This window comes from Marmota marmota, unplaced genomic scaffold (assembly GCF_001458135.2).
Source record: "Marmota marmota marmota unplaced genomic scaffold, marMar, whole genome shotgun sequence".
NCBI classification, from domain to species: domain Eukaryota; kingdom Metazoa; phylum Chordata; class Mammalia; order Rodentia; family Sciuridae; genus Marmota; species Marmota marmota.
The window spans coordinates 41,579,112-41,592,264 of record NW_025999900.1 but is presented as its reverse complement, the minus strand read 5'-3'; positions in this window follow the sequence as shown (position 1 = coordinate 41,592,264).

Here is a 13,153-nt window from a genome sequence, read left to right as displayed (position 1 = left end):
CCCTTTTTTTTTTTTTTTTTTTTGGTACCAGGGATTGAACCCAGAGGCACTTTACCACTGAGTTACATTTTACATCCCTGGCCCTTTTTATTTTTTATTTTGCTAAATTGCTTAGGGCCTTGCTAAATTGTTGAGGCTTGTCTGGAACTTGCAATCCTCCTGTCTGGGCCTCCCCAGTCACTGGGATTACAGGCACATGCCACCATGCCTGGCTAAGTGAATTTTTTAAAAAGAAATTTTACATTTGATGTAAATAGACAATAACTATATGAACAATGAAAACCAGTGTTTTTAAATTACAGCTACACACTTTACCTACAAAAACTGAGCCTGAAGCTTGCTGTCTTTGTGGGGGGGAAAAAGAGCGGAGTTTAAAAAGTATTTGAGAAGAGTTAGGTATAGTAGCACCCATCTGAGATTTTTTTCCACTTAATGAAATTAGGTAGAATGGGAATTATAAGGTAAATAACTTTAGTCACTCTTAAGATTTGCGGTTATTTAATGCCTTATTACTACCCTATAAAATGATCTGAGATGTGAAAGTGGAAGTTTCTTACATGAGGAAATGTGCCCCAGACCAGTGCAGCCTAGCCCATGGGGCGGCCCGGCCTCAGGCCTGTTCTTCTGGAGCTCCCCGCTGAGAGCTGCTGAGGAATTGCAGGATTATGACACTAGAAAGGCCCATGGTAACCCTTCAGCCACACTCTCAAGGTTAAAGGGGCCTTCTTCGCATTCTTGAATCTTCTGGACATAGCCTTCCAAGAGGTTCTACCTATCTTTTTTTTAGATGGTGTGGATTGAACCCAGAGACTTACATGTGCTAAGCATGTGGTAACACTCCAGCCTCCAAGTTGGTCTTGAGCCTCTGTTCAGATGCCTCCAGCACTGGCCCTGCCTTTCCTCCAACAGCTCTAATGGGAAACTTCCTCCTTGGGTTGAGGGAACACCTGCTTCCCCAGATTGCCCTGACTTCACCCCTTGGGCATGTGTCTGTGTAGCTGTGGGGTCTGGGCATGGGAGGACTCCCTCTGGCTTAATTTCTGCACGTTACCGCTAACCTTTAGGGACTACTTGTCCTTGCTGGCTTCTTGGACTCCCTGTCTTTCACTCACCTCAGAGACAGAGGCATTAAGAGGTGTCAGGAATTGGTAGAAACCCATATGAAGGCCAGGCCCTCCATACTATATGACAGGACAAGTATGTTTTGTTTTTAAATGCAGTGTGCATCAACCAGGAAGTAATTGCACAAGCTTATTGACCAGTAATTGCCCATTTGGCTCCCAAGAACCTACATAGACTCAGGTAGAGTGCTGTCCCCCTCTGGCACTCTGCTAAAGGGCCCTGGATTGTAGGGGAGGGCAGGAAAGCAGTGTTTTTGTCACCTTCAGCCACTGTCTGCTTACCATATCTATTTGTGTATAGTAAAGGCCTCTCACACTGAATGCTATGTGGTTTGAAGAGGCCTTCTCCAAAACTCATGTTGAAATTTAATTGCTATTATAAGACTTGAGGAGTGGGACCTCAAAGAGGTGACTAGGTCCTGAGGGTGTTGCCCTCCTGGTGGATTAAGGCTGATATGGGAAGTTTGGCCCCCTTTTCCTCTCTGACTCTCCCCTCACCCTTTCTCTCCTTGTAATGTGACGTCTTCTGCTGTGTTAAGACCGCAGGAAGACTCTCACAGATACAGATCCTCAATCTTAGGCTTCCCAGCCTCCAGATCATGAGCCAAATCAACTTTCCTTGTTTATAATTTACCCAGTCTGCGCTATTTTGTTACAGTAGCAGAAAACAGACTGAAACACATGTCAAAAACTGTATGCATGGTCTTTCCCAAAAGCTTTTTCTAGAGTATCCTGTGAAAGTGAGCCACACTACTGTCTAGTTACACAAGTCAAAACTCAAGTGGTCCTTAACATACCCTTTCTGCCCCTTATCCAACCCCCAACCAGGTGCTATTGGGTTTACTCTACTGATAGGTCTTCCATCCATCCACCCCTGTCCACCTGCTGGAATCCAATCTCAAAGAAGGCCAGAAGGGAGTCAGGAAAGGGAGAAAAGCCACAAAGAGATCAAGGAACAAAAGACCAAAGAAAGGAAGCATCGGGAGGCAGTGTATGCCCATCACTTGGGAATATTAGTGACTGTGGGGTAGCCATCTATGGACTAAGTAGTTCAGCTACTGAAAATGGTGGTGTTTCTGTATTTCTTCATCAGATATCTCGGAACACCAGCCACATGTGGAGTGCCATTCTAAATTCCAGGCCTACTACAGTGGGGAGCAAGATGGGCCGGGGCTACCTCTCCTGGAACTTCCTTGCCCTGTGTGGCACATTGCAGATCTGAAAAACATAAAACAGGAGGGTGCTTCAAAGGAACTTCAAGTGCAAGACATTTACAAAATTGAACATCTGCTGTGATACTGTAGAATCTCCAGTTGCCTTCAGAATCCCCCCAAATGCCAGTTCCCATACAAAACCACAGAAGACCATTAACAGAATTTTGCCAAGGGTTCATGAGATTTGGGGGCATTATCTAGCCTACTGCAAAGCAGAACATTTAAAAATCCCTTGTTAACTTATTTTAACTCCCTGCATATCTTCCCTCTCCCTGTGCTGTGTGTCCCTTTTATCCACCTTAACCCCTGGGGTACTCCTTTCTCTCCTTTCCCAAGGGGTTGGGTGTTGGAGAAGACAACTTAGATTCCAGGATAAACTATGTCAGGAAGGATCAGGGTGGGTGAAGGGATATTAGCTTGTGATCAAAGATCCACGAATGCAGGCTGGGGCTGGGGCTCAGTGGTAGAGCGCTTGCCTAGCACATGTGAGGCATTGGGTTCAATTCTCAGCACCACATAAAAAATAAATAAAGACTTTATGTCCCTCTTCAACTAAATTTCTTTTTAAAAAAATCCATGAATGCAACACCTACAGACACAGAAATTATCAACAGCTGCCGTTCCTCCCACATCCAGCACTTTCCACGCCTTTTCTCATCTCCTCCTCACTGCAGACCCAGCAGAGAGGAAGGCTGCAGAGCTTGGGCTGTAGCTGATATGCAGGGGTCTTTGAGTCCTTGTAAAACAATACCCCTAAATCAAGCCTGTGAGTTCTACTGAGGACAGCGAGTTGGTGACCTGGGACAGAGAATTTGCCACTGGGGGAGGAAGTGATGTGGGAAAGGCTGTGGGCAAAGGAAGGAGGGAAGGAGATGCTTGCCTTGGGCAAAGGATAAGGAACCCTATGGAGACTCAGCCATCTCAGTATTTTGATGGTGGTGAGAACTGACAGGTAACACCCAACCTCTATTCCTGGCTCAGACCACAGGTAGTTGTATACCATGTTCTGCATTATAGAGGACAGAGCTGGACTTTGTCCCAGGAAACTATAGAGGGACAATGCCAATTGCCCTCAGTAAATACTGCTTTTCTAGAAGCATCCTGTCAATGCCAAGAGCTCCTGGGTGATGCCATATCTGCATATTGGGATATGTTAACATCCATATCTGGATGCTGAGCTAAACCCTAGAGAAGAGGGCGCCCTCTAGAGGCACAAAGTTGTTGGACAATCCATCCCAGGAAAAGAACAAGTCAGCAGAGTGGGCCTAGGATCCTTGTTGGAGGCTATGGAGACCACCTGGGAGGTGGGATAGGACTTGGATGGCCTTGTCCCTGGGCATCAGACAGGGGACACGGGCTGGGGAACCTTGGGCCTCCCAGACCTCTGGGCCACTGGATTCGCCATCTATAAGTAGGTTTTGATCCTCTAGGAAGATTTCCCTGGTAAAGTCTAAGTTCAAGGCAGGGAAAAGACCTTTACCCAACATTGGGTCAGTCCCTGACCCCAGATCAAAAACTGCCAGACCACAGGGGTGAAGGAAGAGAAAGGTAAGCCCAACCCTGGGCTTGGGAAAGAGGTTTATGGCTCACACAAAGCTTGAAGAAGATGAGGGCCACATTCCCCAGGAACCTTGTGAGGAAGAGCCTTCCTTTTCTTTATAGCCAGATTGAAATGGCTGAACTCCAGGAGCTGAAGTCCCTTCTCCCCATCCCAGCCAGCACTAAGTTCTGTGTGTTCTGACTCCAAAAGACATCTAAAGCACAACCCTTTTCTCCCTCCCACCTCCACCAAGCTGGTCTGAACAACTACAGTGACCTTCTCCTGGTCCCTGCTGCTTCTCTCAGCCCCTACATCTCCTACCAAGCAGCATGATGGGCTTCACAATTGCGAATTGGCTGCTCACCGCCAATTTAAAATTTAAAGTTTAAAATACTACAGCTTCTCACCTCGCCCAACCTCCTGGCCCATCCCTTTCCCCAGGGCTATCAGCCCTCTGCTTTCTGGAGTGGACCAAGCCAGTGCTGCCTCAGAGCTTGTCCCATGCCTCCTTGTTTTCATCCCACTTTAGATATTTCTACATATTTCATGGGAAACAGGCCCTGAAAGGAGAGTTCTGTGCTTAAGGTCATTCAGTGGTAAGATTCAAACCAGGTCTGAGACCCAAAACCAGTGCCCAGTGGTTTCTCCCCTGTCCCTCATCCAGTCATTTTGTGGTGGAGCTCAGAAAGGACAGAGATTCCAGAGTCATGAGACAGCTCAACCTGGTACAGAGCACCCAAGGCACCAGCTGGGGGACTCTTCACTTACAGCCTACCGATCATACAGGCGGGGTACTGAGCCCCGCGTCTTCCTGCTTCTGCCCACCAGCTCCTGATACCTCAACCAGCAGATTGTATGTGGAAAGGGCCAATGAAGATATAAACACCAAACACCAGGATAGAGGGGTAGCTCAATGGTAGAGCATGTGCCTAGCAGGTATGAGGCCCTGAGTTCAATTCCCAGCACCGCAAAAACAAAACAATAACGCCCTGCAAGGATTCATATGATGGTATTTCATTTCTTATCTATTTTTGTATGGTACTAGGGATTTAATCCAGGGGTGCCATTCCATTGAGGTACACCCCCATCCCTCCCTGTTTTGGTCCTTTTTTTGGTCTTTTCTTTTTTTTTTGAGACAGGGTTTCACTAAATTGCAGAGGCTAGCCTCAAACTTTCAATTCTCCTGCCTTAGCCTCCAGAGTCTCTGGGATTACAGTACTGCACCACTGTGTACATTCTAATGGATTCCTAAATGGTGGTCAAAAGAAACCTCAACAAGCCAGGCATGGTGGCTCATACCTGTAAGCACAGGAATTTGGGAGGCTGAAGCAGGAGAATCACAAGTCCAAGGCCAGCCTTAGCAACTTAGCAAGTCCCTGTCTCAAACTAAAACATAAGAAAAATGGACTGGGAATGTGGCTCAGTGTACAGCCCCACCCTGGGTTCAATCCCCAGGACTGGGGAGAAAAAAGAGAGAGAAAGAAAGGCAGAAAATATTAAAATATTCCCTCCCTGTCCAAAGCTGAAGAAAGGTAGTCACTGTCCTGGGTCAGGAAATAGTCCTTGTACATGTTCTTTTTAAAGATGTCAAAATTTGTTTCTATGCTCTGTGAAAGTGCCTTCGGCCTCTAAATTCCAGGAATTCTGATGGACTGTCTCAGCTTCTTAACTGAGTTAATGATACTGAAATGAACATCTGCTCTGTCAAAGGTGGACTCTAGTGTTTCCTTCAGTAACCAGGGGGAGGGACACTGGCCCTTCTCGTTTCCTCTGCATGAAATAAGTCGGTGACTTGTCAAGATTTCTGATATGAATTAGAAATGAAAGAATATGTATCTCATTTACATTAACATGGGAAATGAAAGAATAAACCTCAACTCTCAGGCTGTATTAGAAACAGGATTTTAATATAGCATTCAAGTTTGGAGACTGACTCTATTGAAATAAAAATAATTAAAAGAAAATATGATGGCCGGGTACAGTGGCACATGCCTGTAATACCAGAGGCTTGGGAGGCTGAGGCAGGAGGAGTGCAAGTTCAAAGCCAGCCTCAGCAACTTAGGGAGGCCCTAAGCAACTCAGTGAGACCCTGTCTGAAAATAAAAATTTTAAAAAGGGCTGGGATGTGGCTCAGTGGTTAAGCATCCCTGGGTTCAATTCCTGCTACAAAAAAGAAAATAGTATGAATAACTACACCAACAAATAGGGTTACCCAGATGAATAGATAAATTCCTAGAAGCACACAAACTACTAAGACTAATCCAAGAAGAAACAGAAAATCTGAATACACCTTTAACAAAAGATTGAATCTATAATCAAAAACCTCTTGAGCAATATCCCTAGGATGAAGTGGTTTTATTGTTAAATGCTACCAAACATTTAAAGAATATTTAATCCCAATCCTTCTCAAAATCTCCTGTTTTTTTTTTTTTTTTTCCTTTTTGGTACTAAGCAATAAACCCAGCAGTGCTTTACCACTAAGCCACATCCCTAGTTCTTTTATTTTCTATTTTGAGACAGGGTCTTGCTATTCTTAGGGCCTGGCTAAATTGCTGAGGTTGGCCTCAAACTTGCAGTCATCCTGAGTGCTAGGATTACAGGCATGCACCACAGTGCCTGGGTATTCTCCAAATATTTTTTCAAAAATAGGAGAGAAAACTTCCTAACATGTTCTGTGTGGTGAGCATTATTACCCTGATACCAAAGCCATACAAAGGCACTTATTACAAGAAAATATAAACCAATATCCCTTATGAATATGGAGTTCTTTAACAAATAAAAATGCGGCAATATATAAAAAGGATTATATGTTATAACAAAGTGGGACTATCCCAGGAATGCAAGAGGAATTTAACATGAAAACCAATCAATCATGTAATATACTACATTAGTAGAATGAAGTGGGGGTAAAGCACATGATCATCTCAATTGATAAAGGAAAATATTTGACAAAATTCAATACCTAGAAGGGCACAGGAGCAGGGCACACCTATAATCTTAGCAGCTCATAGCTCAGGAGGCTGAGGCAGGAGGATTGCAAGTTTAAGCCCAGCCTCAGCAACTTAGTGAGGCCCTAAGCAACTTAGCAAGACCCTGTCTCTAAATAAAATATTTAAAAGAGCTGGAGGGGCTGGGGTTGTGGCTCAGTGGTGAAGCACTTGTCTAGCACATGTGAAGCACTGGGTTCAAGCCTCAGACTGCATTAAAATAAATCAATAAAGTTATCATGTGCATCTACAACTAAAAAAAGGTGTGGGGGTGCTGGGGATGTGGCTCAGTGGTTAAGCATCCCTGGGTTCAATCTCCAGCACCAAAATAAATAAATAAATAAAATTGTTTAAAAAANAATCACAAGTCCAAGGCCAGCCTTAGCAACTTAGCAAGTCCCTGTCTCAAACTAAAACATAAGAAAAATGGACTGGGAATGTGGCTCAGTGTACAGCCCCACCCTGGGTTCAATCCCTCATACAAAAGAAAAAAAAGAGGGGTGGGTTGGAGGTGTGCTCAGTGGTATAGCACTTGCTTAGTATACTTGAGAACTGGGTTCAATCCTAGCACCACCACCAAAAAAAATAAAAGTCTGAGCTACAAAGAGAATTAGCAAAATCATAATTAAAATAGTTTTTTAAAAACATCTTTCTTAGAAGATAAAACAGAAAAAAGCAATATAAAATATATATAACATATAAAATATATTATAATCCATACAGTATAGCTCAACTGATGGGTATATTATATAAAACACTGCACCCCAAATTAGAGAAAAAACATTATGTGTAATTTATAAAAATTAGCCACTTTTCATAAAAATTAAGTACTATTCAATCTAAACCAACTTTCAATGCATACCAAAAAATCAAGAGAATGAAAGGGATTATCTCTGGTCACAACATGATAAGTTCAGAATTATAACAGGAATAATCACTTCCCCCCATAAAAACCCCATGGTCTCTTTGGGTCTTCACAAGAGCCTGATGAGGGGCTGGGGATGTGGCTCAAGCGGTAACACGCTCGCCTGAGCTGGGCACGGTGGGAACATGCCCGTAAACTCAGTGACTATCGGGAGGCTGAGGTGGAAGAACTCAAGTTTAAGGCCAGCCTTGGCAACTTAGTGAGACCCTCAGCAACTTAGTGAAACCTTGTCTCAAATAAAAAATGAGGGCTGGGGCTGGGGCTCAGTGGTAGCACACTTGCTTGGCAGGTGTGAGGCACTGGGTTCCATTCTCAGCAACACATATAAACAAATAAAGGTCTATCAACAACTAAAAAAAAAAAATCTTTAAAAAAAGTAAATAAATAAATTAAAAATGGAAACAGCTGGGGATGAAACTCAGTGTCATGCCTCCCTGGTTCAATCTGTAGTGTTCCCACATCCTTGGAATTTTAAAACACAACATTTAGAAATTTTTTTAAGTGGGCTTTAGTATGTATATAAAACTGTAAATAAATGAAAACTACATACTAAGTCTTTTGGGTTGCAGCTACAACAAACTTTAAAATATATGATTTTAAATGTCTGTATTAGTAAAAAAAAAAAAAAAAGAATGAGGTAATTGTTCCACTCAAGATGTTAGCAAAAGTTCCCCCCACTCACACTCAATGTAGAAGTTGGGAAAAGATTTTTTTTTTTTTAAATAACAGCAGAAGTTTAATAAAAGTGATTAAAGAAGAAACAGTATAGACAGGCACAGTGAAGGACACCTGTAATCCCAGTGACCCAGGAGGCTGAGGCAGAAATCACAAGTTCAAGGCCAACCTAGCAGTGTGTCTCAAAAAGTAAAACAGGCTAGGGGTGTAGCTCAGTGGTAGAGCGCTTACCTAGCATGCTCCAGGCCTTGGGTTTAATTCCAGCATAAGGGAGGCAGGGAAGGGGGGAGGGAGAGAGATAAGTGCCAACCTTCTCATGGTCTCTTTGGGTCTTCACAAGAGCCTGATGAGGGGCTGGGGATGTGGCTCAAGCGGTAACACGCTCGCCTGGCATGCGCAGGATGCTGGGTTCGATCCTCAACACCACATAAAAATAAAATAAAGATGTTGTGTCCACCAAAAACTGAAAAATAAATATTAAAAAAAAAAAAGAGCCTGATGAGGGATTATCATCCTTGCAGTTTAACAGATGAGTGCACCAAAACCTGAAGAGGCTGAGGTAACAGAGCTGCACTTGAATAAACTCAGGCCTCTGAACCCACTTAGATGTCCTTTTTTTTAGGCTGCCCTCTCATCAGGGACAGACAGGGAGTCCTCTGATGAGGCCAGGCTCTCTGCTTGGCTCTCGGTCTGTCCCTGCCTTTCCCTGCATGCAATTCTACCTCTATCCTCCACCCCTTCCCCATAACCTGCTCCTTTTGCATGGAAACCACGGGTGGGCTCACTTGGGCATTGGAACCACAGAGCATTGTGGGAGTAAAAAGTGTAGGTTGGAGGACCAAGTGACCCCTATTTGAGGTTGTGACTGTCCTTTGAACATGCTTCTGTATCCATTACTATTAAGCTCAGCATCATATTCTCTTGTCCAACAATATATCCATTCAAGTAATTCCTATGTCATCATCTTAACTGGCTAGGCCTGGATTAGGTTTTAATCTTCTGATTCTACTTCTGAGCAGAAATAACTGCTCTGCTTCACCCCCATGGGGACCATGTGGAAGAAATGCATTTCTCCTCTTCCCTCTTACCTCTGAGCCCACCATGATCACCTTGGTGAACCACCCCTGCCCTGGCCTCATTAGCACCAGGCAAAGGTGGGAGGTGAATCTCAGCCAGGTGGACAACAGGCCAGCTTGTCTGATTCTGCAGCTCAACACAAGACCATCTCCTCATTCCCTGACCTGCTTCCTGTGACAGACTCCCACTTCCTATGGTCCTTATGTTAAGGGACAGACAGATGAGGATGACGGGAACATGAAGTCAGGAGAATAATTCTATCCAATGGGCCCACTGTGCTGACCCCCACATGCTTTCTTTTCCAAGAAGCAATTTACCTGCAGCCCTGTCTGGCCTAAATGGACAGGATATGTCACATTCCTCAGCACACTACCTGTTCACTGCAGGAGAAATGCAGGCCCAAAGGAATGTTGATAAGAGGAACCCAAGTTACCCTGAAGGAGGAGACTTGTGACCAGACCTGAAACTCTGAAAGATAAGGATATTTCCTCTTAACCATAAAATCTGTAAGCACTTATGGTTAAGAATCCAATTAGATGGGGCTGGGGATGTGGCTCAAGCAGTAGCGCGCTCGCCTGGCATGCGTGCGGCCCGGGTTCGATCCTCAGCACCACATACAAACAAAGATGTTGTGTCCGCCGATGATAACTAAAAAATAAATATTAAAATTCTCTCTCTCTCTCTCTCTCTCTCTCTCTCTCTCTCTCTCTTAAAAAAAAAAAAGCGAGAGAGAGAATTAAAAAAAAAAAAAGAATCCAATTAGAACTGGTCAGCAGGGGCTGAGGTGACCTAGATTTACCATGACAGTTGGGACTTGAAAGTCTGATGTCACCTTGCTGTCAGTCAAGTCAAGAGGTAGACCTGGGCAGAACTCTCCAAAAACTTCTCTGGGATCCCCCATAAAACTGGAGTGTAGGAGAGGCATATTGTCCCTCTTCTCCCTGAGAAGACTCATTCTCCCTTGAGAGTGTCCCTTTTCCCTTTCCCTATCCCTTCAATAAACTCATTCCTCTTACTCTGAGTGACATGTCTGAAATCTTTCTGACTTGGTTGCAAGAACCAGAGTTTGAAGAGGGGGGTTTTCACGCTGCCTCATTTTCTCCAAAAGCCCCAGCTCCGTAACAGTTAGGCTGGCTCTACCACATAGAGATACAATGGAATGGTCCCTGGCTCTGAGGCCAAGAGTAGGGGAGGGAATGAGACCAGTGATCAGTAAGAACAGTTAGCATTGGAAGGAATTGATCTTCAGTGAGGAATTAATGGAGCAAAACCTGCTGGGCCTGCTCAGCTGTGGCTAAGCAGAGACTTCATTGACTCCATTGTGGCCTGAGGTGAGGGGCAGCCAGGCATGGAGAGAAGACAGAGGAGGCCTAAAGAAAAAAAACAGGAAGCAGGAAGAGCCAGGAGACAGAACAGGGAAGGCCACGGGCTCTTGACCCAGATTCAGTTCCCCAGAGGGTACCTGGTTGACCAGCTTGGTAAGTGGAGCCCCAGGGGTTAGAAATAGCCAAAGGGGCAGTCCTGGCCCTTGTTCCAACCCAAAGAAGCCAGTGCTCTTTCCCTTCTAGAAAACCAACAGCTAATGAGGTTTTTCTGTTTGTTTTATTTTTGTAAGTGGTACTGGAAATTGAACCCAGGGGCACTCTACCACTGAGCTACATCTCCAGCCCTTTTTATTTTATTTTTTTTAAATATTAGGACCTTTATTTATTTATATGTGGTGCTGAGATTCAAACCCGGTGCCTTACACATGCTAGGCAAGCACTCTACCCCAGCCCCTCCAGCCCCTTTTTAAAGACAGGGTCTCGCTAAGTTGTCCAGGCTGGTCTCAAATTTGCAATCCTCCTGCCTCAGTCTCCTAAATCGCTGGAATTACAGGCATGTGCCACAGTACCCCACTGTGTTTTTTTAAAATATTTATTTTTTGGTTGTAGTTGGACACAATGCCTTTATTTCACTTATTTATTTTTATGTGGTGCTGAGGATTGACCCCAGGGTCCTGCACATGCCAGGCAAGCGCTCTACCACTGAGCCACAACCCCAGCCCCCACATTGTGTTTTTAAATAAATTTTATTTTTACAATTTTATATTTACAGAAAAATTGTGAAGATAATCTAGCATTCCCATAGTCCCCTCATCCCATTTCCCCTATTATTGACATCTCAAATTAGTATGATTTCTTTGCTATATTTGATGAGCCAGGGTGTCCTGCCTCAGCACCCTAAGGGGAGGCTGGGTGGAGAGGGCACTGCAGCTCCAGTGGAAGCAGGAGAAAAGCTCCAAGGCTCCAGTGAGTTGTGGGGTGCAGGTGCCATCAGCGGCTGGGGAGGTTGGCAGGGAGCAGGGACCAGTTCCCAGCAATCCTGCAGACCAGATCCCCTTTCCTGCCACAGCGGCTCCCTCCAGGTCACAGGCCTGGACCTCGGGAGCTCCCCCTCTGTATCCACCCCATGTGCCACTCTCACCCCAGTTGGCCTCCTCCCCTATTCTTGCCAGGCCTCTGCAGCTGCTAGGAGGCAGTCCTGGTCCATCAGTACTGCCTGCCCTTTCCAGGCTCTCTTGCATTTCCTGGTGCAGGTCGCCCCCTGTCAGCAGGCTGGTGGACCTGCAGCTTGGAATGCAATCTCCCAGGAACTACAATCGGGTTCCCAGGGGGGAGAGTCCACTCCTGGGTACCCTCAGCACTGGAGCAGGATTTCTCTTTGTTTCTGTCCAGCTTCCCCTTGGCCATGGCTTCCCAGCCTCCCCTCATTGATTATCTGCAGGCCTCTTTACATCTCCCTCTGCAGACAGCTGCCTGCCGCTTCCCAGGGTAAATCCCCTGGAGTGAATAGCCACAAAGATTTCTGGCATCTCACAAACCTATGTGTGTCCTTGTTGTCCCCTAGGTCTATCTGAGGATGGAACAGCTGTCAAGGACCTGAGGAGCATGCCCTGGCATGGCCATCCTTCTTTGTGCTCCTGTGGTACCTTTCCCAATGTCCTGGCTCCTTCTTCCCAATGCTACAAGAACAGATGTTTATTCTTCCGTAGGGAGGCAGGAGAGGCTCAGAGGTTAAACACCTTGACCCAAGTCCTATGGATGGTCAGTTCACCCTGTTATACACTTTCATGATCCTTTATACCATGCCTCCAAGGCCTTAGAACATTCGTAATTTTCTATTTTCTTTGTGTGATTATTGGGATTCTGTTCCTCCATCCAGACCGTAAATTCTGTAAGAACAGGGACTTAGGACTGCTTTGCACCCCCCTGTAACCCCAGTGCCCTACTCTACTGCCTGATACATATTAACTGCTCGATAAATTTTGTTAAATTATTGAGTAATTGCATAAGGTATAGAAAGAATGTTCATTCATTCAAGAGTAGCTTGAGTAGCAGGCCCTTTGATGGGTCCTAGGGTTAAAAGACAAATAAGGTAGAGTCCCCTCCCTTGAAGAAGTCAGTCTTGTGGGGAATATAACATGGAAAATTCCTGAAGGAGCAACGTCCCAAATACCATGAGAGAACAGAGGCAATAAACCCTTTTGGCAGGGTGAGGTTGCTTTGGGGAGAAAGAGACTGAATGAGAAGTGGCAGTTTGTTTCTAGAGGGTTGGGGTGGGCAGGTTAGGTA